At 42.2% G+C, this 27,008-nt stretch overlaps 2 long non-coding RNA genes and 1 other non-coding gene across 3 annotated transcripts; 1 reads left to right on the plus strand and 2 right to left on the minus strand.

The window, feature by feature from the left end:
* Positions 1-1,967: 1,967 nt before the first annotated feature.
* LOC116279544 (U1 spliceosomal RNA) lies at positions 1,968-2,131 on the minus strand. The gene has a single exon (XR_004188881.1). It is a non-coding gene; the product is annotated as a U1 spliceosomal RNA (small nuclear RNA).
* A 2,478-nt stretch (positions 2,132-4,609) lies between these two features.
* On the minus strand, positions 4,610-7,689 carry LOC116279539 (uncharacterized). The gene is made up of 3 exons (XR_004188875.2): positions 7,549-7,689; positions 5,189-5,523; positions 4,610-4,842 (listed from the first exon to the last, which is right to left on the minus strand). It is a non-coding gene; the product is annotated as an uncharacterized lncRNA (long non-coding RNA).
* A 58-nt stretch (positions 7,690-7,747) lies between these two features.
* Positions 7,748-15,740, plus strand: LOC107035179 (uncharacterized). The gene is made up of 5 exons (XR_012063412.1): positions 7,748-7,841; positions 9,850-9,934; positions 10,337-10,444; positions 13,042-13,136; positions 13,748-15,740. It is a non-coding gene; the product is annotated as an uncharacterized lncRNA (long non-coding RNA).
* The last annotated feature ends 11,268 nt before the right edge of the window (positions 15,741-27,008 follow it).

The raw sequence follows: 27,008 nt of genomic DNA on the forward strand, positions 1-27,008 counted from the left end.
TGTGATTGTGAGTCACTGAAATGGAAATGCTAACCACATGTGAAAAACTCCTCCCTGAATGACAAATGCAAGTCATTCATCTCAACCAGTGGAACAGGAAGAGGGGACACTTGGGCATCCTGTGGCCTCCCGGTGGGGTATGAGTAGCTCTGATTTCTCTTCTTCCCAGTCACCGGGGAAGGTCACTGGCTGTGCTGGGTGGAAAATGCCCATCCCAGCCTCTGTACCTTTGCTCACGCTGTTCCCATCTCCTGAAACCCTTCTCAGTTCATCCTCCTCCTCCTTAAAAGGTCCAGCTTACGTCTTTCTATTCCAGGACATTTGTTCCTGAGCAACACAAGCTCACGATTCTCTTCTGGTCTGAAACCCCACATGACGAGTTCTGCTCTCCTGTCACTGCTGAGGCTGTTCTGAGCAGTTATGGGGATACACATGCCAGGTCTTCATTCTTTTTCTCCTTCCCCCGAAATTAGATTTGTTTTGCCTTCTTTTGGCAAATTGATTTTGACTAAATTTTGTTTCCTTTGAAAGAGTAGAATGGTGTTCACACTTTTAAGCAAGTAAAATTCAGTTCTCTGCAGGAGGTGGAGAAATGTTCTCCCGCAGAAGCCAGGGCAGATCTGGCCAGGAATGGCTGGCGTCAGGTCAGCTGCGGTGCCTGGTGATTCAGGGTCAAACACACTGAGCAACTGTCCATCTGGGCAATGAAAGTCCATGACTGCTGCTGCGGTGAGTCTCCCTGGCGGCCAAGACACATTAGGGCCCAGTGCTCATTCCTGGAACTCCAAGCACTGCCCTGCTGTCTCCAGTTCAAACACAGCCAGCTCAGTCAGGGGTCACACACGGCCCATTCGGGGCTCCCCCATTTGCCTCAATGAGCCCTCAAGAGAAGTTAGGCCACTAGGATCATTGTCTGCACTCCAGATATTTATCTTTTATGGCCTTTGAGCTCTTTATAAAGATATTCTCTTTAGATGCTCAGGGGAAATATTAAAGATCACTGATTAACAGAAGACTGATTCTCATTAAAAACTAATATAGTCATCCAAAAAATTGTTTATATTTTACTCATTATAAGGGACAGAGACAGAAATTTGCTAAGGACCCAGGACTCCTGAACTTGGGTCCTCGCAGTGACCTCAGAACTGGGGTGGCCTCTGCCCCAGGGCTCCCCAGAGCTACTCCAATGCATCGACTCCTACTTAGAGGACCAGAGAAAATGCACTGTCTTGACAGGTCTCCTAAAAGACAGTGAAGGGTTCGGGGTAGTAACTCACGCAACTAATTTATCCCTGCTTCTCTGTACCTTGATGGGTGACAGCCAGACCACAGGAAGTAACTGAAACTCTTAGAAAAAAAGGTAGTTACAAATTAACACAATGTAAATATAATAAAACAAAATCTGTTATCATAAAACCGAGAGGCAGACAATTGCTTTTCTTTTACAACACATCGCTGTCTCTAACTAGCTAGGTGACTTTGAACAGGGTACTTTATCCCCTCTCCTTCCAGACCTGAGTGGTTCCCTCTGAAAAATGACTGAACTTGAACTTGATGGCTTCTGAATGCCCTTCGTGCCCTGCAGCCCCAGGTGCTCTGGACAGTTGGGCAGGGACAACGGCTTCTTGGTGGCCAAGGCGTGGAGTGAGAGCAGTGTGTTGTACCAGATGCTTGCAGCCACGACTTGATTTAATTTAAGTGAGTAAAAACTTGAGCAGTTGCTGCAAAGTGACCCAAAACGGTGCCCCAGGTGTGCAGCTGCTGTTCATGTCCACCAGGGGTCATGAGAAGACCTTTGGTGTGTGATACAAAACTCCCCATAGAACGAAAAGGAGTGGTACACACAGTGAGCCTACAACCATGGGAAGAATGGACAAGATCTCGCCACTAACTGTAAAGCCAAGAGACACCTGCACGGAAAAGCAAAAGAACACACAACGACAGCTCTATTTTCTGCACCACAAAATCAGGGGAAAGCGTGAACACAGATCCCCACAACGACGAATTATGTGGTCAAGTTTCCCACATTTGGGAAAACTGCAGGGGTCAGCACATCCAGAGTGCAATGAGTAAGCCTCGCGGTGTGGAAACCACCTTAGTGATCATGGTATCTCCCCTGCCAGGCAGATTAGTTCTTAAGAACTATTCACTAAATACTTCTGGCTCTGTTTTCCAGACTTGGAGTAACACCACACCTCCTTGACACATGAGTAGAAGTGGCTTGTCACCTTCATGCCAGAGCACTGACTGCCAGGGTGAAACTGACACTGACACCATCACAGGTGAGTTGGACGAAGTGAGGTGTCGTCCTACCAGAGGCATCACTTGAAGGTAGAGCGGATAGGACTTCCCGCTGTGGGGCGGAAGAGAAAGGTGGATCGAGGATGCGCCAAGGTCATTAACCAGAACCACTGAGTGAATGGCATTGCCATTTTCTAAGATGGGGAAGACTGAAGGTGAGCAAGTTTGAAAGCAGATGTTAGACACCCAAATGGAGATGTCCCACAGGCAGGTGGATGTTTGGATCTGAATTTCAGAGGTCAGGAATAGAAATGGAAATGAGTGCAGATACAGGAGCAAGGAGACATTAAGGCTTTGCTTCAGAGCACCCTTTCTCAGTACGTTAACTACATTTACTTTAAAATTGTCCCGTTTTCCCTATTAGTCATATTTCCTTAGACATTACTTCTATTTGATCATATTGGGTATTAATTTCTAATATACTTGGAAAAATATTTCTAAAATCTAAAAACATTTTCTAAAATTTTATTTTTCCTACCCTGGACTCCTGCCCACACAGAGAGACTGAATAAAGTGAAAATTAATATAGTGACAGACTTTACTGTAGTCTCTGAGAGACTTCATTAATGTTCAGTGAAAACCCATTTACTTTATAAATCAGGATTTCCCTAACTCTTAAATATAAATAGTTACCTGAGAGTCACCACAGAGTTGGTAAAAAAAAGCCTTAAACATGAAAGAAAAACACCAAAACAAAGAACAAAAAGAACGTGGCACACCTGGCTTTTTAGTTGTGACAGATGTACCACGTCAGTACAAGCTGTTTAATGATGGGGGACCTGGTTGTGAGCTATGTAGGAACTTTCTGTACTATCCTCACAATATTTCTATAAATCTAAAACTATCATAAAACCAAAAGCTCATAAAAATAACAGGGTTAATGTGAAATGAAGAAGGAAAATATAATTAATAATTTTAGAGAAAAAACAGTATTTTGCATCCGTGAGGCAAGAGCCTTATGCCATAAAAAGGAACATCTAGGTAACAAGGAAGACCTCTTGGGAATTAAAAATATGGAAGCAGAATTGAAAGAATGTATTCAACATCTTGAAAGATAAAGAAATGTCCCGGAAAGTAGAACAAAAAAAGCAAAGAGATAGAAAATAGAGACAAAAGACCCACAGATGAGAGAAGCAGCTTAGGAACTGCAAGATTCAAATACTTGAGTTCCAGGAAGATAGCACGCAGGAAAAGGTGGAGAGGGGGCAATCTAAGACATAACAGAAGAAAATTCCCCAAAGGATGTGTTTCTTGATTGAAAAACTCCCTCAGGTTTCCAACATACTGATTATAAAAAGCCCCACAACCAGTTACACTATTGTAAAGTTAAAGAAAAGTGAAAATACAGAAAGCTCCTAAACCTTCTAAAAGGAAGGCTAGAAGGACAGGTCATATAAAAAGGATCCATGTAAAGATGGCATCAGACTTCTCATTAGCAATGTTAGAAGCCAGACAGAAGAGCAGTACCTTCCAGCTTCTCAAGGGAATGACATCCAACAAAGGAGTCTATCATTAACTATCAACCAATAACAAAAGTAGGACGAAGACACACGGTGGACCAGAATACGACATCAGGAATTTTACCAAAATGAAGCAGAAAAGGTCAAAAATTGGAAATTTGGGGGGGAAGCTAATTTATATAAAAGAAAAATACATACGTGTAAAGAAAAAGGAGTTCTTCGTTGTGGGAAAACACAAATACGTAACAACATGTACCATTGTAACCACTTCTAAGTGTGTAATTCAGCAGCATTAGCATCCTCTTATGTGCTTGGGGACTAGAAATGTCTGTTCAAGTCCTTTGCCCATTTTTCAGCTGGGATGCTTGTTTTTGCTGTTGTTCAGTTGTAGGAGATCTTTATATATTTTGGATGTTAATCTCTCATCAGTTATGTAGCTTGCAAATATTTTCTCCCCAAAATAGATTTTTTTCCAAAAGATAACATAAACGAGGAGGATATAGTCAAAGAAACTGTTCTAGAACTGAAGAAAGACACAATTCTTCAGCTTGAAAGAAAGCATCTAGTACCCAGAAGAATAAATTTTAAAATGCTTAACATTACTATGCCTAATGCTTGTGTGTGTGTGTGTGTGTGTGCACGTGTGTGTGTGTGTGTGTTGTGTTGTGTTAGTCTCAGTCTCTTGATAGTGATGCTGTTGGTTAAGGATGCCTGAGACACTTGCCCAGGGCCTGTATTACTAGTAGCCAGCCCCCACAGATTCCCTGACCTGAGCCAATGTTGTGACTGGTCCGGTCTTTATGATTCTTATTAAGATTGCAGGACGCACTTCAGCAAAAACCATCGGGGAACTTTGAGGAGGAAGATTTATTACTCATAGGTCTTGGAGGGTACACGGTGTGCCCCAGGGCCAAATTGTGAAGTCATGGGAGGGAGGGAGACAGATAGAGAAGGAGAGAGAAGGAGAATCTGGAACTCAGCCTTTGTCAGTGTCCAAGGGTGGGGTGTCTAGGATTCCGTAGGTTCACTTTGTCAGGAGGACGACATTTCCCTTCTACACTTCTAGATTCTTCTGGTGGGTCTAAGAATTAAATTGACATGAAATAGATTAACAGGAGAAAATCACACAAAAGTTTAATAACCTGTCTGTGTGGGAGAGACCCAAGGTAACTGAGTAACTCACCCAAATGGCTGAAACCGTCCCCTTAAAGACCATCTTCAGCTACAGACAAAATAGGATTTGGAGGGTAGTGGTTTGGGACTTCAAAGGGGAGAACCAAAAGCAAATATTCAGCAAACAAATGTTTGCTGGACCAGGCAGAGACAGCGGGACACAGAGAGGAACTGTAACAAACAGATCTGGCTAGCCTCCTCCCTCTCTACACACCCAGTTGGCACTTGGTTATCTATGGTGACAGATAACTTACTGAAACTTTCTTTAGGCAGTCAGGAGGATGGTCAAAGTTTCTTCCTGCGTCTTTTGGTCTTCACTTGTTTTCAGCTCAAAATAATCTGCAAGCTAAAGAGGCATTTTGGGGTGATAAATTTTGCTCCTCTGCAGTGCCGCCTTTGGAACTCCTCTTAAGAAGTCTTCACAGTCCAGAAGTTTAGTTGATAGGTTGCTTTCTACCTCACTGAGCCAGCCTCTTAGTCCTGACAGTGGGTCAGTTCAGTTACTTATTTCAGGAAGTAATGATGCAGATGAGCTCTCAAAGTTAGGTGTATAGGGTGTAAGCAATCCGGTATTTAATAAGAGGCATTTCTATGGTAACAAAAGAAAAATAATGGTTAATAATTGGAGCAAATTATAAACCCAGTATCTGAGTCCTGAGTGCTGCCAGTCAAGAAGATATCAGGGTTGTTGACTGAAAAATAAATGCACTACCTAAAAGTTGAGAATTATGTTTTATTCTGCAGGCTTTCTGAGGACTCGAGCCCAGGAGGCAGATAGCTCTAAGGGACTGCTCCAAAGAGGTAAGGGAGCAGCCAGGGTATATAGGGGGTTTTGCAACAAAAATCATTTAGTCAGAACATTGAAAGATTACTATTAATTAAAGAAAACCAGACATCTCAAATTAATGAATTTAGTGATTTTCTATGTATGGCAAGGTGCAAAAGTCTGGGCTCACTGAACAACGACAAACTTCCTGAAGCATGGGAGGAAAACGTAAGTGTGGTGAAGATGGCCTTTCTAAGCAAGATACAACCCCGCAGGCAATACATTTCATAAAATTTAAAATGTAGGTATGAAAAAAGACAACATAAACAACTAAACAGAAACTGGGCAAAAATAATTGTCACATATGAAATAGGAAAATATAGATATTCAAGATGTATGAAGAGCTGCTATAAATCCATTGGAAAATGAAAAATAACTAATGGAAAAATGGGCGAAGGGTATGGATTGATGATTCACAAAAGGACCACAAACACCAAGAAACATTTAAGAATAACCATGAATAATCAGCAGCGTGGAAAATAAAACTCAGTGTGGTATCATTTTATCTCCATTAAATTGGTCAAGAACGTTAAAAGATTAGTAATATCCACCTCAGGCTACAGTGCGGACACAGTCAGCTGAAAAAAGTGCACAACGTACGAGCTGAGGGTATGTTCTATTCAGCAGACATTCCTGAGGACTTAAGCCCAGGATGACAGCCTCTCAGATGGCTCTGAGGGACTACTCTGAAGAGGTAAGGGAGGAGCCAGGATATAGGGGAGCTTTTGCGAAAAAGACCAGGTAGTCAGAACATCAAGATTATTGCTAATTAAAGAAAACCAGGCATCTCATACTAAGGAATTTAGCACTTTTTAAGAATGGGAAGATGCAAAAGTCTGGGTTCATTGAAATCATCCCTTTGATATGCCCTGAGGTATCTATGGCCAGTATCTAGGGCCAGTACCTCTTTCTTTCCCATCCTGAGTTCCCTCTAGAGGCACCTTTAGGGGTGGCTGCAGAGGCCGGACAGCTTGCATGTTTTCATCCTGAGGTCGTTCTGGCTCACCCTAGGGTGAAGCAATAGTGGATGATGATTTGATGGCCGGAGCATCCTTATTTACTGACAAGCAGGCAGTATTTTTCATTCATAATATACTTTCAAACATTTTAAATTGGGTTGAGCCATTCTGGAGAGCAGTATGGTAGTATTTATCAATATTAACAACACGCCTATTCTTTAAGCAAAATTCAACTTTGAGTAATCTTGTCGGAAACAACCCCAACATACATAGAAAGGCATACGCATACTGATGTTCACCACAGCATTGTTTGCAATAGGTGAAAAAGTGGGAAAAACCTAAGTGCTCACCAACAGTCAAATGTTTAAAAATGGACTGAGAAATACATACAACAAATTATTCCAAGAAATAGGCTTCTTCATTGATTAAAAATAGATTTATAGCAAAAAAAAAAAGAAAAAGAAAAAGAAAATAGGAAAAAAGCAAGCTGTAGAACAATATTGTCTTATTTTCCCGGTTATATTTAAGAAATCCAACTGAAGTGTGTGTGCACACAACGTTTGCTTACGTAGGCTCTTGAAGGTTGCACACCAAACTGTTATATGACTTAATACCCCGCAAAGCCTTAGGCTGTGCCTTATTATACACTGTGTTATATAAGAGTAAGCTTTTTTTTTTTATGATAATACAGTCCTAGATCACTTCTGTAATTTAAAAATAAATGTGTTTGCGGTTATGTTAACTCCCCTCACCCAACTGCCTGCCAAGCGCAAGGACATTTACTAAAATCCCTTCACCCTGAGAGCCCTGCACGAGGTCTGACACATACCGGCCCCCAATATGTGCAGGCGGCTGCCCCTTCCCACCTCTCCGCGCACCCAAGCGAGATCCTAAGGCCAACAACCGCCCAGTCCGAATCCTAAACCCTCAGCAGCCCGAGCAGCCTCCGGCCGCCCGGCACGCGAGCGCGAGAAGGCGGTGCCCAGAAGCCCCGCCTCCCGGCGCGCAGACGTCACTGGGCGGCGCCGCGCAGTGTCTGACGCGCCTGTGAGCCGCCTTCCGGAAGGATCCCAGCAGCCGGCTATGGCTACTGTCGCCGAGCAGCTGGGGCTGGTGGAGATGGTACGGGCGCTGTATGAGTTGAGCTTGGCGGGAAGTGGGACGTTTCGAGTGGGTTTATGGTCGGAGGCCTGGGCGGGGCTGGCTAGGGTCACGCCCGGACTCTCGGCGTCGGTCGCTGGAAGGGCTCCCGGGCGCACACACTTCCCGGCGACGGAGGGGAGGGAGAGGCTCGGGTGGGAGCCGGAAACGGGAGTCGGGTTTTGCGCTCTGGCGAACGCAGAGCCTTCTCTAAGTCCTGTCAGAGGCAGAGAGGCTGGTCAAGAACCAGAGTTGGGACTGACGGTAAAACGGGATGGTGAAAAACCTCAAGTCCGCAGGGGTCCTAGGGAAGTAGGGTCCTTGGAACTGCGGAGCAGGTAACGGGAAAGAACTGTAATGCGCTGGGGTTTTGGTCGGGAGCTGGAGTTCGAATGGAAGACGAATAATTTAGGAATGTGAAAGAATCTGTCATTCTTCCGCATACGTCCCGTTTTCTGTCTTGTAAAGATACCACTATTTTAGTGACTGTTTAAAGGAAGACTAGTTAGGAGGGTTTTTTTTGAAAGGCCAGCTATTTCAGGTGTGTAAGATAATATGAAATCAAAATGTCAGCATTGGAGGATGTTCATTCATTTGACATTAGTGAATTTCTCTGCTCTGTACAATAGAACTTTATGCTTGTTCTCTATCTGAGCTGTTCAGTACAGTAGCTGCTAACCACATGTGGCTATTAAGTGCTTGAAATGTGGTTAGTGCAACTGAGGGCTGAAGTTTTTATTTAACTTAGATATATATTTAAATAGTTGAATGGTGACTGGTGGCTACAGTATTGGACAGCACAGGTCTAGATGCTGGGAACAGTGCAGGGAACAAACAGGCAAATGTCTCTGGACTTGTAGGACTTACATTCATTTAAAGTAAATCTGTTTTCTTTTGATAATTTTTTTAAAGCTTAGTATTGCTGTTTATTGGCAGGGGTGATGATGCAAGACATATCATTGGAAGACCTATCAGGACTTTTTGAAAAAACAGTTAAGAGAGCAAATCTGGGGTTGTCCAACCTTAGGCTAATTAAAATGACTAAGAAGAGCCACTAAAATTAAAGATTTCTTTTTTTTTTCCAGAAATGAGTAACTTATATGTATTGTTGCTATGTTTTTGAAGACTGCCCTATGGTTATGTAACTTCTTATACCCTGGTATTGACCATGAGGGAGTTGTGAGAGAAGTCCTCCTGGATGTAATATTTCCTGGGGAAGAAAACAAGCTGCATTTGTGATTTTTATTAGTTCACTGAACATCCTTTTCTAAGGATGATTTTTCTGTGGAGTGGAATGTTTAACTAGTGACTTGGACCTTTGCCCACTAGAATACAATTATTGAGAAAACCAGAAGGGTTTTTAGAGTCCTGATTCTTGAATTATATTCGGGAAGGATCAGCAATTTAAAAAAATAATCTTAGCCTTCTGTTCTTGCTTCTAATTCCCATGCATCTTGTATGTAGAATTTGAATAGTCTTGTTGTGTACCCATACATCTGTAACTTGAATGTAGCTTGAAATGTATTTGTGCATTGACCTGAAAGTTTATATATGAATTTGTCAGCAGTTTCCATGTTCCTACTCGAGTGTTTTTTTTTTTTAACTATGGTGAATCATCATCACTTTCTTTCTATCTAATGCTTGAAAATAATTTGTAATTACATTTCTAAATACCTCTTTTAAGTGACTTTCCAATGACAACCTATTGGAATATAGCACCCCATAACTGACTGATGGGGGGTTAGTTGATACCTGGAATCTTCCACATGCACTTATTGTGTCTAGTGGTATAAAACATAAAAGGCAGCCTGGCCTTTATCCTGGAAACGTACAGTTGAAAAGAAGACCTGACATGGATAATTTCATTAATGTACCTTTATGCCTGTTGACATGGAAAAAACACTGCATACTTTTGGGGAGCTACAGTAGAAAAGAGGCCTGCTTTTTCATTAAGCATTTACAAAGCCTTTTTTCTCTACTGTGTTCCAAGGAGGATTTAAAGAGGCTCGTCAGGGATCCAGAAGATACAGTAAGATGTGCAAAACTCTTTAAGAATTGTGGAAACAGGTTTCCAGGTAATTCTCAACTCATTATGGTACATGGGGGTGGTGGAAGCCTTGTGACACTGTGGAATGTTTGTTACAGTCATTTCCTACCAGTAAAAATATAAATTACCTGAAAGATCTGATAGTTGATACTGTTTCACTTTGGAATTCTGTGGATTCTTTTTAAAAATTTATTTTTATTCCTAAAGCTGTAGCTTTAGAGATTTTTCACATTAGGAGAAATTGATTTCTGTTAGAAATGGGAAAAGGAATGAGTAGAAATAAAGTGAACTTTGAAAGTTAATTTTAAGAAGTAATACATAGGTTAAAGGCAGCAGTATACGCAGGTGCGTTAAGTTTTATGTGCGGGTTTTGGAAATGTTTATTTCATTTCTTGTTTTTGTTTTGCTCTTGTTTTTGATTCACTCCCAGGCTCCTGCTTATCATCTTATTTTGGAAGGAATTTTAATATTCTGGATAATCAGACTTCTTTTTTCTAAAACTTACAAATTACAAGAATGATCTGATCTTACAGTCAAGGTAAGAAGTTAAATCTCTGTTTTATTATTCTGTGTATGATTATAGTTGCTACATATTGCAGGAAAGGACTTGTGGTGTCTCAACTATATACATTAAAATATTTTCTGGAATGTAAGGAAGTCAAGGGGAGTGAAATGTCAGGGCAAGTAAAATATGGGGAAGCCAGGGATGAAATAAGTACACAAAGGAGTACCGTGTTGCAGGCCCCTGTGATTTGCTGGGAGTAAACAGCAGTCTGGAAACATACTAGATGCTGGAAGGGAAGTGTGGGCAGCTGCAGAATTTTGGGTATCTGCAGACAAGAGTACATGAGTTGCTCAGGGAAAGCACCCCTATTTCTGGAGCCTGCATGAGCTTTCCCCATGGTCTCCTTCATAAAAGAAGTTCAGAAAGAATCCTCCCCACCCCCGCACTCCCTACCTCCCCCCCCCAGGCCCAGTTCTGACGGGTTCTGTGTGGTGAGGGGCCCAGCTGAAGCCCAAGCCAGGTGAAGCTCAGGAAGCAGAAGTGTCCGAGACCTGGGGTGCTGCCCACCTGGGGCCTGTTAGTATGAGGAACCCCAGGGGTTTATGGAAAAGAAACTTGTCCTTCTCATGCAGGTAGGAACACTGAGGAACTGTGCCTCAGGTGAGAGAGGAGAGAAGCAGTTCTGCCTGCACTGTGGTTTCTGTCCCTTGGGCTGTTTCCCTGTCCATCCCCTATAGCAGTGTGCTGGAAAGCTTAGGGTAGACAGGGGCGTTTTTCCTGCAAAAATGTCTAAAACTTTGGTTCACAAGGCAGCACCGAGTGCAGCCCAAAGATGGAGCCCTGCGCTGTTCACTTGCTGGAGCGTTTGCAGGAGAAAGTGCAAGTGGAATAGAACCCCAGGAACGTGGCCGGTGCTTCCCTGGTGTCGCTGACTGGGGCCCGCTGTCCTGATCGTTAACATTTATCATGAAATGGTCAGGCAGTGTCCCCCCAGGGGACACGTGGCACAAGGTTCTTAGGGTAATTAAGTTTCAGAAACCTGGGTAAAGCAGACTAAAGAGATGTCACATTGAGTGATTTCTCGTAACCTTCAATATGCCCATGGATATTTAAACTTCTGTTGGGAGAGATGCCCTAAATTTGACCTCAGATCCCCATCCCCACCTTTGTTTCATGAGTACCTCGTGATATTCCTACATGCCACACGTGTGCCCTGGAGCACGCTGTGACAGAGTATTGCAACAAGGCTGGGCCTCCCAACCAGGGATCCAGTCTCGCCTTCTCTCCCTTGGTGCTTAGGGGCTCCTTGGGAACGATTCTGTGGCCGTGGGACAGGTTTCTAGCCCAGTTTTTTAAGGGGTTGTTCATTAGTTTTAGTTTAAAAATATCAATCCACACAAATACGCATTTTAAAAAAATGATTCCTAAACATAATTTTAGGATAACTCTCTAAAAGCAGAACTTGGCTAGAGCAAGATTCAGTAATCATATCTTACCCTAAAAGCTGTGGAAGGGAAAAAAAATCATGAGTGTTTTTAAAGTGTAACTTACGGCAGCATAGAAGAAATCCCGTCTCGGTGTTACCGGCCTGCAGAGTCGCTTGAATACCAGGCAGTCTTGAGTCAATTCTCCGGTCTGCCTCCACGGCAGCAGGCGGACAGCGTGCATGGCAGGCACCCCGGGCTTGCGCGGGCTGCTGTCTGTGCAGTCACTGACAGAAGCAGATGAGGAATTTACTGGCTGATTTATTCAGCCAGCACTTCTGAGTGCCTGAGCATCGGGTGAACATGCTCTCGGCCGTGCCCTGGCGTTGCCTATTAGGTGAAAAATACACAGAAGCATTTAACAGAAGTGTGAAAATGGAAGGACTGAGAGCAGGTCTGTTGTAAGGCAAGCCTCGCTGTGGCTGTCAGGTTCTTTAGGTGCCTCAGCTCATCCTGTACGTCCAGACTATGCTTTCAAAATTACATTTTTTCTCTAGTTCAAGAAAAGATGTAAAACTCACAATAAGCAAAATACTTGTAATGCATGTGCTAACAGGTAAAAGGAATAAAATGGCTTTTTATGAGAAATTTCCAGGCAACTAAATCCTTTTACAACAATTACTATGAAAGACTCTTTTTGTATATTCCAGTTACTTCAGAATCTGTGCTGGCAGCTTGTAGAAGCAGTGCTCTGGGCTCTAGTTGATCCCTTCCCACGACATTCATGTCTGCAAGAACCTAGGGTCCAGCTGTCTGTGATCCCGTGCGACAGAGGCCGAGCTTCCTTGCCTGCAGTCATCCTCCTCCCCTTTGTGTTAGAGATTTGCTTTTTGTTCTAACTCCAGTGGAAGTTATCCTTCCTGCTTCCCGCAGTGAAAAATCCTGAACGTAGAAATAAAATTTTAGAAAATTTTCTAGTCACTCACAGAGCTATAGGGTAAAAGAGCCTTTCTCCTAAGATAGGGAAAGAGGTGAAGAGTTAAGTGTGCAAAACTCAGTAGTAATTCTGTGTCATTTCCAGCCACAACAGCTAGACCTCTGTTTCTAGTAAGGTGTTCATTATGACGGCTGCATTACAACAAACAGTTTGGGTACTGCTGGAGCTGCTGTCCAGTAACTAGCCCTGCGCTGTGTTTCCTCCTGTAGGAAAAGGAAGAACTGATTGAAGAGTGGCAGCCAGAACCTCTTGTCCCTCCTGTCTCGAAAGACCATCCTGCTCTCAACTACAACATCGTTTCAGGGTAAATTGGTTTGCTGTTCAGGGACTTATGTTTGGTTTCCTGTAGGTAAAATCACTTAAGTGGTTTATATAGTGTTCCTTTTTAAACTGAAATAAGACTTTTAGCAATTTCTGGAGATCAAAAGTGAACTGCTTTATTTCCTAGTATAAAACTTTCTTTTAGGTATGGTATGGGCATTTTTAGCAGTGTCCGATTTGGGTATTACAGTTTGCCCCTTTTTTCTTAAAAAAAAATCTATTTTTCAAAGTAATACACACATATAATATTTCAAAGGGTGAGACAGTTAAAATGGAAAGCAGCATTCCTGCTTTCCCCCATCTGGTTCGTTTCTGATTTTCGGTCTGTTGTAGGTTCCTTCATACCTGGCTGTTAATGGTAGGCTTACACGACTGTTTCTTGATTGACGAATGATAGACAGTGTCTGTGGACTCTCACAGTATGAAGCATGAGACTTCAGCTCACTTGTGCTACCTCCTTCTTGGCTTCCAATGTTTAATCTGTTTTTATTTTTAGTTCCTCTGCCTAAGTATGCAGAAAATAGCCCATATGTATCCACCACACAGAAGTAATGGTATTAACATTTTTCTGTCTCTCAAATTATTTTTTTTAAGAAATGAAGCATTACACTGGAGAGGGTGTGGAGAAAGGGGAACCCTCCTACACTGCTGGTGGGAATGCAGTTTGGTGCAGCCACTGTGGAAAACAGTATGGAGATTCTTCAAAAGACTAGAAATAGACTTAACGTATGACCCAGGAGTCCCACTCCTGGGCATATATCCAGAAGGAGCCCTACTTCAGGATGACACCTGCACCCCAATGTTCATAGCAGCACTATTTACAATAGCCAAGACATGGAGGCAGCCTAAATGTCCATCAATAGGTGACTGGATAAAGAAGATGTGGTATATTTATACAGTGGAATACTACTCAGCCATAAAAAGCGACAACATAACGCCATTTGCAGCAACATGGATGCTCTTGGAAAATGTCATTCTAAGTGAACTGCACCAGAAAGAAAGAAAAATACCGTATGAGATCGCTCATATATGGAATCTAAAAAACAAAAACAAAAACAAAAACGAACAAGCAAAGCATAAATACAAAACAGAAACAGACTCATAGACATAGAATACAAGCTTGTGGTTGCCAAGGGGGTGGGGGGTGGGAAGGGATAGGCGGGATTTCAAAATTGTAGAGCAGATAAACAAGATTATACTGTATAGCACCCGGAAATAGACACAAGAGAAAAAAATGTGACAATGAATATATATACGTTCATGGACAACTGAAAAACTGTGCTCTACATTGGAATTTGACACAACATAAGATGATTGTAAATCAATAAAAAATGTTTAAAAATGTTAAAAAAAAATAAAAAGAAATGAAGCATTACAAATTACAGTCGACGCTTGAACATCACGGGGCTTAGGGGCGCTGACCTGCAGTGCAGTCGAAAACCTGCATGTAACTTATAACGAGTCCTCCAGACACACGGTTCCTCCAGGTATGTGGTTCTGCATCCACGGACCCAGCCACCTGTGGATGTAGTCCTGTAGCATCACTATTGAGAAAACTCTGTGTGTGAGTGGACCTGTACAATTCAAACCCGTGCTGCTCAGGGGTCACCTGTACAGCTGGAGAGACCCCCTCCCATCTGTCGCTTACTCTTGCCGCCCAGGCGAGAGAGCCACTAGCTTGAAGTTGGTGGGTGTCTTTCTTTTGCTCATGTTTGTGCTTTTATCACACAGCCTGTTGCTGTGAGAGTACTGAGTATTCTGTTTAAGAGCGTGTCCTCTTACTTGTGGTCTGACCTAAGAGAGGCTTGAATTCTTCACTTGCGTGAGTATCTCTGGTCTTATGAAAGTTTTACTTGTTCTGAAATCAGACTTACCAATCATTAATGTTAAGGGAATGAAAACTTTCCTGCCACAAAGGTCTGACTTGCCTGTTTTCTATATGACAGTCAGTTGTCCCAACATTATTAGTTGAATAGCCCGTATTTTACCTACTGATGGGAAATTTCCCTCCTTTTATATATCAAGTCCCTTATAAAATAGGGACTATTTCTCGCTTCATTTTTATTCTTTCTGTGTACTTGTTTCTCCCTGTGCCAGAACCTTGCTTATACCACATGTCAATAATAGGACTTGGGGAGAGGATATAGCTCAGTGGTAGACTGCATGCCCAGCATGTAGGAGGTCCTGGGTTCAATCCCCAGTACCTCCACTTAAAGAAAATAGTTAAATAAATTACGTAATTACCTCCCCCACCAAAAAAGTAAGGAATTATGTGACAGGATAAATAATAAGAGTGAGTGTTCAAAAATAATAGTAGGGCTTGGCTAGAGTGAGTCCTTCACCTCCTTGTTCTTCAAAATGGTCTATGCTATTCCTGACTCTTCACTGTGAGTCTGAGTTTCACTGATCCGACTTGACCAGAAAATGGGCTTGGGATTGTGACTAGTGATGCATTGAATTTATGGGTCAATCTGGAGAGAACTGGTGTGCTGCTAATACAGCGTCGCACCACCATGTGCCTTGTGTATCACTTGTACATTTAGACCTTTTATGTCCCTCAGTAAAGTTACATAACTTTCTTCATAAAGACTTTGCTTATCTTTTTTTTTTCTGTTTTTTATTTTAATCATAGTAGATTCACATGTAGTTGTAAGAAATAATGCAGAGAGAGTCCACTTGCCCTTCATCAGTTTCCCCCAATAATAACGTCCTGTTAACTGCAGTGCCGTGTCACAGTCAGGAAGCTGATGTTGCGTGTCTTTTCATAAATCCATCTCTAGGTGCCAGAGAGTTTTCATTTCTATCATGAGGAGCATCATTTTCTTCTTGTTTCTATGTTACTGCGCTGGCTAAGATACCTCCCACACAGTGTTGAATGAGGGTGGTAACAAGGGCCTCTGTGTCCTGTTTCTGATGGCTTTTAAGGGATTACTTATATGGTGTTACAAGCCTTCCTTTCTCTTCCTAGTTTCCTAAGAGAAGGTTTTGTTTTTAAGGCAGAGTGTTAAATTTTATTAAAATTTTTTAATCTACTGAGGTGATCATGACTTTTCTTCTCTAATCAGTTGCTATATTAAATTGTACTGCTTGATTTTTTAAATTAATTACTCATATACATAACATTTTTAAGAGTAAAACCTGCAAGCCACCATATCACTCATCTTCACTCCAGATTCCCTCTTTAGACTTAGAGAAAGATGGGAAATTTACTCTTGGGAAAGGCTACATGAAAACTGAAAGTCCGAAGGGTAAGTGAGGGGATGAGTGCCACTCTGGATGCAGTATTCAGATAGAAACCTCATAGTGAATAATGGGACGCTGACGCTGCGTCCTCCAGGTCAGCTCTCAGAAAGCTGGAAACCAAGATTACACCTCACACACCTCCCTGGAGGATTCCTCTTTGGTGAAACTCAAAGTCAAGAGAAGGAAAACAAAATACTGAGTTTAGGGTCTCCACAAATGAACAAACAAGTCCATGTCTGATTATCATAGAGTGAAACCCACCGTCAGCCCAGAAGCTGAGCTCATTTACGCTGTGCTTACAATGAGCATTTCAGGGCCTTGTTCTTAAAAAATGAGTGGACAACCTTACGGTCATGGTTGATTTTCAGCAGAGCAGCAAGACAATGCAATGGGAAAAGAATAATCCTTTCAACAAATTGTGGTGGGACAGGTGGATGTACACATGTGAGAGAATGATGATGGGGCCTGACCCCCAGCATGTGTAAAATTTATCTCAAAATGAATCACGGACTTAAATTTAAGAACAAAAGCTATAAATTGTTAGTTTAGAAGAAGGAAAACAAAAAAGTAAATCTTCATAGTCTTGGATTAGGCAAAGAGTTTTAGATATAACATAAAAGCATAAGCAACTAGAAAAATAGATAAACTGGTCTCCATTAAAATTTTAAACATCTGTGCTTCTAAATCCACTATCAGGTAAATGATTGAAAAAAAACCCACAAAATGGAGGAACATATTTTCAAGCCATATATTTGGTAAGAGGCTGGCAAGTAAAATATAAAAAAGAATATGTAAAAACAATTCTTACAACCCAGTGATAACCCCTGTTTAAGCAGGAATATTTGGTTAATTTTTATACATTGCTCGACTTGTTTTGCTAACTTTTGGTGTTTTTAGCATCAATATTGAAAAATGAGTTTGGACATTTCATTTCTTCCCTTAACTGTGCTAGCCCAGCTTTGGTACCAGAGAGATGCTAGTCTTACACTTTTTCTTGGCAACAGTATGTATTTGTTGTCTTCTTTGTTCTGTTGAGCATAGATTTTTAATCATGAATTTAATGTCTTCTGTGAGGTTTTCAAGCTGTTCGTGTTCCCTTCTTGAGTTAGTTTTGGTAACTGACATTTAGTAATTGTTCATTTATTCTTATGTTTTCAAATGCATTGGCATGAAATAGTTCATAGGATTCTCCTGGGCAGTTATATATAAAATATATACATAGAACTTCACACACAGATGTTGATAGCAGCATATCTGTGGGATTTATGTGTCCATTGTGGGCACTGTTTATTTGTATCTCCTTTCTCACTCAGATTTGCCAGAGGTTTGTCTTCTGGTTTAGTTGAGTCTCTGTTTTTTTTTCTTCATTTTGGGCCTTTCTTGCAGACACAGGGGTTAAACCTCCGCTCAGTGCCGCTGCCGTCAGCACCTGTGCAAGGCGGTGCTGTCGCTTGCTTTATTCCTTATTTCCTTCATCCCCAGCGCCTGCAGCTGCTCCCCTCCCCAGGGAGCCATCCCACTGGAACACTTGTGTTATGCTATTATTATTTTGTTATTAGAATCATACATTTTATTATTTTTCTTATATGTGTATCCTTGAAACCATATAACCCTGATGTTTTATAAATGTGTGTTTTTAATTGTGTGCTCTAGACTTCATTCTGATTTTTTTACAAGCTTTTTTACTCAGCACTTAGTTTTAAAACAAATATTTGAGTGCCTGCTACGCTTGAGGAATGTACTGAGCACCTGCAATACATCAGAGTCAGGGCTCTTGGGGCAGGCAGACTGGGACTGAGGCAAGTGCAGTGTTAGTTCGTGTTCAGCGGTCTGATGAAATGTCAAACAAGGTGGACAGAGAGGTGGGGTTGCTGGGTGGGCTTCCCGGTCATTTCTTCTGGCCGCTGTGTATTATCACCTTGCTTGTGACCACCATGGCTTACTTAGCCATGTCCTCATGATGCATACCTCGGCTGTCCCCCCTCCTCGCTGCCACAGAGACCTGGTGGTTACTACCCTCTTGTGGGCTTGTTTGAGTCTCTGGGGATGTGGAACCAGGAACTGGGTACTGGTCTATGCCTGTCTCATCTCCCCGGGGTCTCTTCTACGTGGGGACCTCCTGAGTGAGCATGTCGGGGTCCCAGTTTCCCCCAGCCGTGTTTGGTAGTAACGTTTTATTTTGCATTTCTCTGATTATTTGAGCCTTCAAGTATCGTTTCTTCTGATTGTTACTATATTAGCTGCTGGGGTCCTGACAATGCCCATTCACATCTTTTACATTTTCTCCTTGATTCCTAGCCTGTTTTTTGATTAACAAGAGTTCCATATGCCGTGTAGGCGTTAGTCCTCGGTTGCATTTTGAGTAGTACTCCTGTTACAATGACCCTAAGGAACACTTTTCTTTTTTCCTATTTTAAGATCTCTGAGATGGGTATGACTCTTAGAGCTGCTCAGAGTCCCTGTCAGCTGGGGGTGGGTGGGGAAGGTGTCATTGCCTGTGTCCCAGTGAACTTGGTCATGGCTGTACTCACTGCCAGCACCTCAGCTGAGTTATGTGCACGGCTGTTAAGTCAGTCTGCTGATAGATGGAGAAAGGGCCCGACACCTCCAAACAGGTGAACAGAGGCTGCTTGACTGAGGCTGTGAACATTCCTATGTCAAATTCATGCTGCCTTTGGATACTATCAGCTTACTTTCTAGAAACATGTGATTCAGTTGGGGAAAGATGGAACTAGGAGTTTAGTTCAGTAGGAAAGTTCCAGCATCAGACATAGAGAATGGGTGATGCTGACTTGTCCGGTAACCTCAGGGATGACCACGGAGCATCCTCCCAAGCAGTGCCAGGATACACTCCTGCTAGCAGGGAGCATGAATCCCCATGACACCCATGGCGGAGCACAGAACAGCCAGCCAGAGCTCAGGTAACGAGGCTGCAAATGTCTTGCCTGATTTAACTTGCTTATTTTTCTTTTCATAAGTACAAAAGTTGGATGACAGAAATCTGCCAGGAATGCCTTTTCACAAAATATAAACTGAAATGTAGATGATGAGAAAACATCCTTACATTTCCCTTGGCAGTGGTTTTTAATTCCTTAGTGGTAGACAAAATACAGTAGATGCCATCTTAGATTCATGACATACAGTAAATCTGTTTATCACTCATCTGTTAATTTTGTCTTTGGTATCTTCATTGAACCAAAATTCTTAATTTTGACTTGGTCAGTTTCATCCAATGGCCTCATGGTTGTATGTTTGGGCACTAGATTTGTTTCAGAAGTCATTTCCTACTCTAGGGTCCCAAAGATGCATCCAAATTTTCTTGTGTCTGAAAAAATGCTCAATATCACTAATTATCAGAGAAATGCAAATCAAAACTACAATGAGGTATCACCTCACACCAGTCAGAATGGCCATCTTTCAAAAGTCCACAAATGACAAATGCTGGAGAGGCTGTGGAGAAAAGGGAACCCTCCTACACTGCTGGTGGGAATGCAGTTTGGTGCAGCCACTGTGGAAAACGGTATGGAGATTCCTCAAAAGACTAGGAATAGACTTACCATATGACCCAGGAATCCCACTCCTGGGCATATATCCAGAAGGAACCCTATTTCAGGATGACACCTGCACCCCAATGTTCATAGCAGCACTATTTTCAATAGCCAAGACATGGAAACAGCCTAAATGTCCATCAACAGAGACTGGAGAAAGAAGAAGTGGTATTATTTATACAATGGAATACTACTCAGCCATAAAAAGTGACAACATAACGCCATTTGCAGCAACATGGATGTTCCTGGAGAATGCATTCTAAGTGAAGTAAGCCTGAAAGAGAAAGAAAAATACCATATGAGGTTGCTCATTTGTGGAATCTAAAAAAAACAAAACAAACAAACAAAAAAAAACCCAAAGCATAAATACAACACAGGAACAGACTCACAGACATAGAATACAAACTTGTGGTTGCCAAGGGGGCAGGGGGTGGGAAGAGATAGACTAGGATTTCAAAATTGTAGAATAGATAAACAAGATTATACTGTATAGCACAGGGAAATATATACAAGATCTTATGGTAGCTCACAGAGAAAAGAATGTGACAATGAATATATATATGTTCATGGATAACTGAAAAATTGTGCTCTACACTGGAATTTGACACAACATTGTAAAATGATTATAAATCAATAAAAATGTTTAAAAATTTTTTCTTGTGTCATTTCCAAAATTTTTTTAGGTTTTTTAATATATCTGGAATTCACCCTTGTACATAGTTTTTCAACTTTATCTTTCTCCATAGGAAAAGACCTATGTGTAACTTCACAGTATGTGAGGGCAGCCGCTGTCATTGGCCAGGTGTAAATATATAGGCTTACCTCATTTCATTATACTTGGCTTTATTGCACTCCTGTAGAGCTGCATTTTTTTTTTTTATAAATTGAAGGTTTGTGGCAACCCTATGTTACCTCATGATGGTTAGCATTTATCCACAGTAAAGTGTTTTTTTAAAAATTAGAAAATATTTTTTCAAGTTTTATTGAGATGAAGTAGACACATAGCACTGTATAAGTTTAAGGTGTACAGCTTAATGTTTTGACTTACCATGAAATGATTACCACATTAAGTTCAGTGAACATCCATCACCTCATATAGATACAAAATTAAAGAAATAGAAAAAAATTTTTTTCCTTCTGATGAAAACTCTTAGGATTTACTCTCCTAACAATCTTCATATACGACTTACAGCAGTGTTAATTATATTATGTGGTACCTTACATCCCTAGTACTTATTTATCTTATAACTGGAAGTTCGTACCTTTCTCCGCCTTCATCTGGTTCCTGCTCCCCCAACCCTGCCTCTGGTGGCCACAGATCTGGTCTCTTCTATGAGTATGTTTGTTTGTTTCTCTTTGAAGTATAATTGACTTAAAACACTGTGTTCATTCTTGGTACACACCGTGGTGATTTTATATTTCTGTACATTTCAAAATGATCACCACAATGAGTCTAGTTACCATCTGTCAGCATACAAAGATGTTATATAATTATTTCATACATTTCATACCCATGACTTACTTATTTTGTAGTTGAAAGTTTGTACCTCTATTTCCCTCACCCATTTCTCTCCTCCCCCACTCCCCCTCCTCTGGCAAGTACCTGTTTGTATCTATGACTCTGTTTCTGTTTTATTATGTTTGTTCATTTGTTTTGTTTTTCTGATTCCACATTTAAGTGAAATCATACATATTCATCTTCCTCTGTCTGACTTACTCCACTCAGCATAATACCCTCTACGTCCATTCATGTTGTCACAAATGGCAAGAGTTTATTTTTATCATAGCTGAGTCATATCCCATTGTATACACATACATCACACCTCTATCCATACATCTATCGATGGACACTCAAGTTGCTTCCATATCTTGGCTGTTGTAAATAATGCTGAAATGCCATAGGGTTGCAAATATGTTTTCTAATTAGTATTCTTGTGTTCTTTGGATAAATATTGTGGAGCAGAATTGCTAGATGGTATGGTAGTTCTATTTTTAATTTTTTAAGGAATCTCCATACTGTTTTCCATAGTTGCCACACTAGTTTACATTCCCACAAACAGTGCGTGAGGGCTCCCTTTTCTCCACATCCTTGCCAACATGTGTTATTTGTGGCCTTTTTGATGATGGCCATTCTGATGAGTGTGAGGTGACAGATACCTCGTTGTGGTTTTGATTAGCATTTCACTGATGATTAGTGATACTGAGTACCTTTTCACATGCTTGTTGGCCACCTGTATATCTTCTTTGGAAAAATGTCCACTCAGGTAATCTGCCCCTTTTTCAATGTAGTTGTTCAGGTTTTTTGGTGTTGAATTGTGTGAGTTCTTTAGGTATTAGCCTCCTGTCGGTTGTATCATTTGCAAAAATTTTTTTCCCATTTAGTAGGCGGTCTTTTCTTTTTGTTAATAGTTTCTTTTGCTGTTCGAAAGTGTTTAGGTTGATGTTGTCCCATTTGTTTATTATTTACTTTTGTTTCCCTTGCCTGAGGAAACATATCTAAAAACTATTGCTAAGACCAGTGTCAAAGAGCATACTATCTGTTTTCTTTTAGAAGGTTTATGGTTTCAGGTCTTATATTTAAGTCTTTAATCCATTTTGAGTTTATATTTGTATATGGTGTGAGAAGGAACTAGTTTGATTCTTTTGTATGCAGCTGTCCAGTCTTCCCAACACCGTTTATTGAAGAGACTGTCTTTTCCTCATTGTATATTCTCGTCCCCTTTGTTGTAGATTAATTGCTCACATAACATGCAAACCAAAAGCAGGTGTTCACTCTAAATCACACTGTTAACTTTAACTCTCTGGCATGACCAAGGTCTCATCAACTATCTGGTCATGATACAAAGATAATCTTAACAAGCAAGATATTCCAGGGGATCCAGAGTTAGCTTCCAGGAGCCAGTCAAAGGCCAGTGCTCACCCCTGAATGTACAAGAGTTGAGAAGCTCAAGTTCATTGAGTTAACCCTTGCTGCAGTGTCTGCAACGGTTGCACTGCCTTCCAAATAATTTTGAAAAGAAAAAACTATCTGCTTAAGAGGCCATTTCAGAGGCCTTTAGCTTGATTTCAGAAAATAAAAACAATGGAAAGAGTAGAAAACTTCACAACGTTTAATTATACCGATACACATATTAATGTAGCCCCAGTAAACAGACAACTTGGATTTTCTCCAGTCTCTATTTGCTTGTTGTGTATTAGTAATCCTCCTTTTTTTAGATTCTTAATTTATATGAACCAGACATCTTTTACACAAAAACCTGAGAAGCTTCTCCGTATTTATTTAGATGATTTCCACTGGAAGGTTGTAACCTCTGGCCCAGCCCCCTCGGCCCCCTGTGCCTCCCTCACCTCCGCCTGCTCTAGACCCAGCGGTGCTCAGACAGTGGCAGTGCCCAGCCCTCCGCCTGAGTCCTAGAGAGACCAAAAGCTGCATTGTTATGTTGTTACGCGATGCTCAGGCCTCGCAGATGTGTCTCATTGAGCTGTGTGCTGTTGCCAGTTCCCACAACGCCCCCAACACAGCAGGAAAGAACATAGCCATTGAATCCAGCACAAAGTTACCCAAGAGACCCGGGGAGACCGTGCCCCTTGCTTTCCTAATGTTGCGTTGGTCTGACGGGGGAGAGGCTCAACGAGTGCCGTGTCAGAGCAGCGGCACGTTGGAAGGCGGGCCCCGGAGGCCAGCACTCCCTGTGGGCAGAAGCTCAGGTCCCGGAAGCATGAGGACCAAGGGGGTGCCCTCCACCAGGGCACGGAGATTGAACAGATACCTGTGTTACCCACAGTTAAACCACAGAAGGCAGCATAGATTGTAGTTCTGAACATGAACAGCTTAAGACTGGAAAGAGAAGAACCGCAGGTGTCTTATAAGGGGGCTCCTGACGACACCAGGCGTGGCTCCTTCCCAGGACTGTGTTTCCATCGCGACATCTGCGAGGGCAGGGAGCAGGGAAGGGTGAACAGGTCAACAGGCAGCTCTTGAAATCAGAAGTGAGGAAGCCCTGTGGAAAGGGATCTTTGCTGTTTTGTGCATCATTTACTTGTGGAGATTTTGTGAGCACATGGTTGGTATTTAGTTTCCTCCTAACACCGAACGCCCTTAAGCTCATGCATGGACTTAAAATGTCAGTGCTTGCCTCAGTTTACCCAGTCACACACTGCGATGAGTTACAATCTGCCACCAATGGAAAACCATCGTATATAATAAAAACGTTCTCTACATATTAGTTAAACATTCTCCACGTATTATTTAAAATACATTCTGTACCAGAAGAGACCTAAATGTCCAGCAAGGCACTTAGTGTAACTCAACTATTAAAGAAGAAACAAATCAATGTGTTGAAGCTAAGCACACAGAAGTGTCTTCATCATTGTCTTGCCATCAAAATAAATAAAATACACTGGGAATGCCAGGATTTCAAAAGACTGACAGGTGTTTTCTCCCCTAGGCATAACCAAAAGGTAGTTGGCAATTATGGTATTTCAACAATTAAAACATAACACTGATGTTTAAATACTTAAGTGCACAATAATACAACAGCCATAAAGGAGCTTAGGAAATATTAGGTGCATCTATTTACTTAGATGGGATGAAATTAAAGATACTTTTTAAGAAAACAATTTGGAAGAAAGGATAAGTCCTTCTGCCTGATGCCCAGCATCTGTCTACCAGCTGTGGAAGTACCCACAGCTGGCAACGGCCACACATACGTCACCATCATGAGAACCAATCTGTTTATGCTGTCTTGTGTCTGAGCATTTACAGGTTAAAAATGCAGGTATTTCTAAAGCATGCAAAGCTGCTAGGTGAGTGGTGTCCTCACCTCCTGCTTACAGCCTTGGACTTCACAGAAAAAGAGATGGGGGACCTAGAACTTTCTGCCCTGGGATCCAAGTGAGTTAAACTCACCTGAGCAGGCACTTGCCAGGCGTCAGGTGAGGCCTGGCTCCTCCAGGCCTCCGGCAGACTGGGGACAAGCAAAGAGTCCATTGTCACATCAGGAGAGGCCACAGTTAAACGTCCAGGCCCACTGGACAGAACTTCATGGGACCATGAATATCTGGAATCTAATCAGTCATATTAGAGGAAAGAAAAAACCAAAATGACCACACATTCAGCAATTTCAGATAAGCAGCTAGGAGAAGGGACAAGTTTCATGATAAATTCCAGCCCTGGCACTGCAACACACAACTGGGGGGAAACTCAAAACTAGGAGATTCCCCCAGAGGAGCAAAGGGTGTGAGACCCACATCAGGCACCCCAACTTTTAAGACCCACATCTGAGAAATGAGCGCCCAAAGTTTCCAGTTTTGAAAACCACCAGGGATTGCGTCTGTAAGACCCCAGGACGGTAGTGAGCTAAGAAACAGCTCTTACAGCGCACGTCCACCGGACACGTCTGTCCAAGGGCCCAGGGCAGGGGTGGCCCGTGGTGCTCAGACTGTAAGCGAAAGAGACTCATTTACATGTATTACAGCATCGGCCTGAGGGGCAACCATCTCATACACACATCTCAGAGCCTAATGGGACACTTGGGGACGGGGACTGGGGGCACAGCATCTTGGTGCTCTTCCTCTGCCTTGCTCTAGACAACATGTGCTGTCTCTTTTTTCTCTTTTTCTGTTGGGGACCACCTTCCCACAGCACCCCCTCTTGCTGCAGGCAGCAGGCAGCATGCTCGTGTGCTGCCTCCGCCACACCCCAGAGCACCAGTGTCCACCAGGAGGAAGCTTTATAGGCATCTGGGGCCTGATTTCTGCAGGTACGGCTCAGGGAAGCCCTTGACCACCTGGCTCTGGAGACAAGGCAGGGCTTGCATTCCTGGTCTCAGAGAGACACTTCAGCAGGCTACCGCCCCCAGGGCATTGCCCAGACAGCAGACTAAAAGTCATCCCAGTCTTTCTCTGAAAGAGGCCTATTTGCTGGTCCAGGAGCTTCAGCCTGAGGGAGAGGCTTCCAGTTTGGCGCACAGTTAAGGGTCTGCAGAGCTGATCTTGGGGAACGTGGGTCGCTGGACGCCATATCGGCATTCTCCCTCTGCCTCACGACAACTGGCCAGCATCTCCCAGAAATGAGCTCACACACTTTTCTGGGGCCTTGAGTTTTGTGGCTGCTTCTGGGAAGACGCCTCCAGCTCAGTGGCACTGGTGGCCAGCAGAGTGTGTGCTGACAGTCCCACAGGACGGTATATATCTGCATTCTTTAAATGCTGCTGCCTAGGGGCCAGATGTCTAAGCAGCCTAAGCATCTAACAAAGATGTTAGAAATTTATGAAAAATATACTTTGAAGGTTTAACTATTTCAATTTGTTTTATAATCTAGCTCTATACATTTTGAATACTTAAGTTTTAAGTCCCTGTAGCTCAATATAGTGAAGAGTAACTGAAACTTATTAAAATTTTTGAAAGTTTTCAAAATTCACATGGCTCAAGAAGAAAAAAAGTTTAAGTTCTATGTCTGGGTTGATGCAGGGCACAAACATACTATGTGAAAAATTTCTAACATCTTTGCTTCTGAGTCTTGGAAACTAATAAAAGCATTGTAAATTTATAAGATCATTTTAATAGAAAAAAAGAGAAGAATATAATTATTTTAATCATAATATTTGTGATAGTAGGGTGAGAAGGGGGGTATCCTATTGTGGTGACCAATATAGCATGTTAGATTTATTTTTGATTTATATTTGGAGTTACAGACAAGGCCATCCTGAGTAAAAATCCCCCAGAATTAACCAAAATTCCAGGGACAACTCCAGATTTTTAAGAGCTATTAATGGAATTCAAGTGGAGATCTTAAAGGAATCTATTGTTATCTGGGTTCCAGGTGGAATTAAAAGAAAACTGGCTAACGCCTCTCTCAGGGTGAGAAGGTGGTGTTGGATGGCTCAGAAGGACGGATGAGTGGAACTGCCAGGCTGGGTGGTTGGGGTGTGGTCCAGCTCCCTCCCCAGCTCAGGAGCCCTTTGTGACCAGACCACAGCTGTGATGCAGGCCTAGGACTTCAGTCCCCACGTACACCCCCTGTGCCCAGTTGCCTAAGGGCAGCAGTGTGGTTCAGACGATGG

Source organism: Vicugna pacos, chromosome 23, assembly GCF_048564905.1.
Source record: "Vicugna pacos chromosome 23, VicPac4, whole genome shotgun sequence".
Lineage (NCBI taxonomy): Eukaryota > Metazoa > Chordata > Mammalia > Artiodactyla > Camelidae > Vicugna > Vicugna pacos.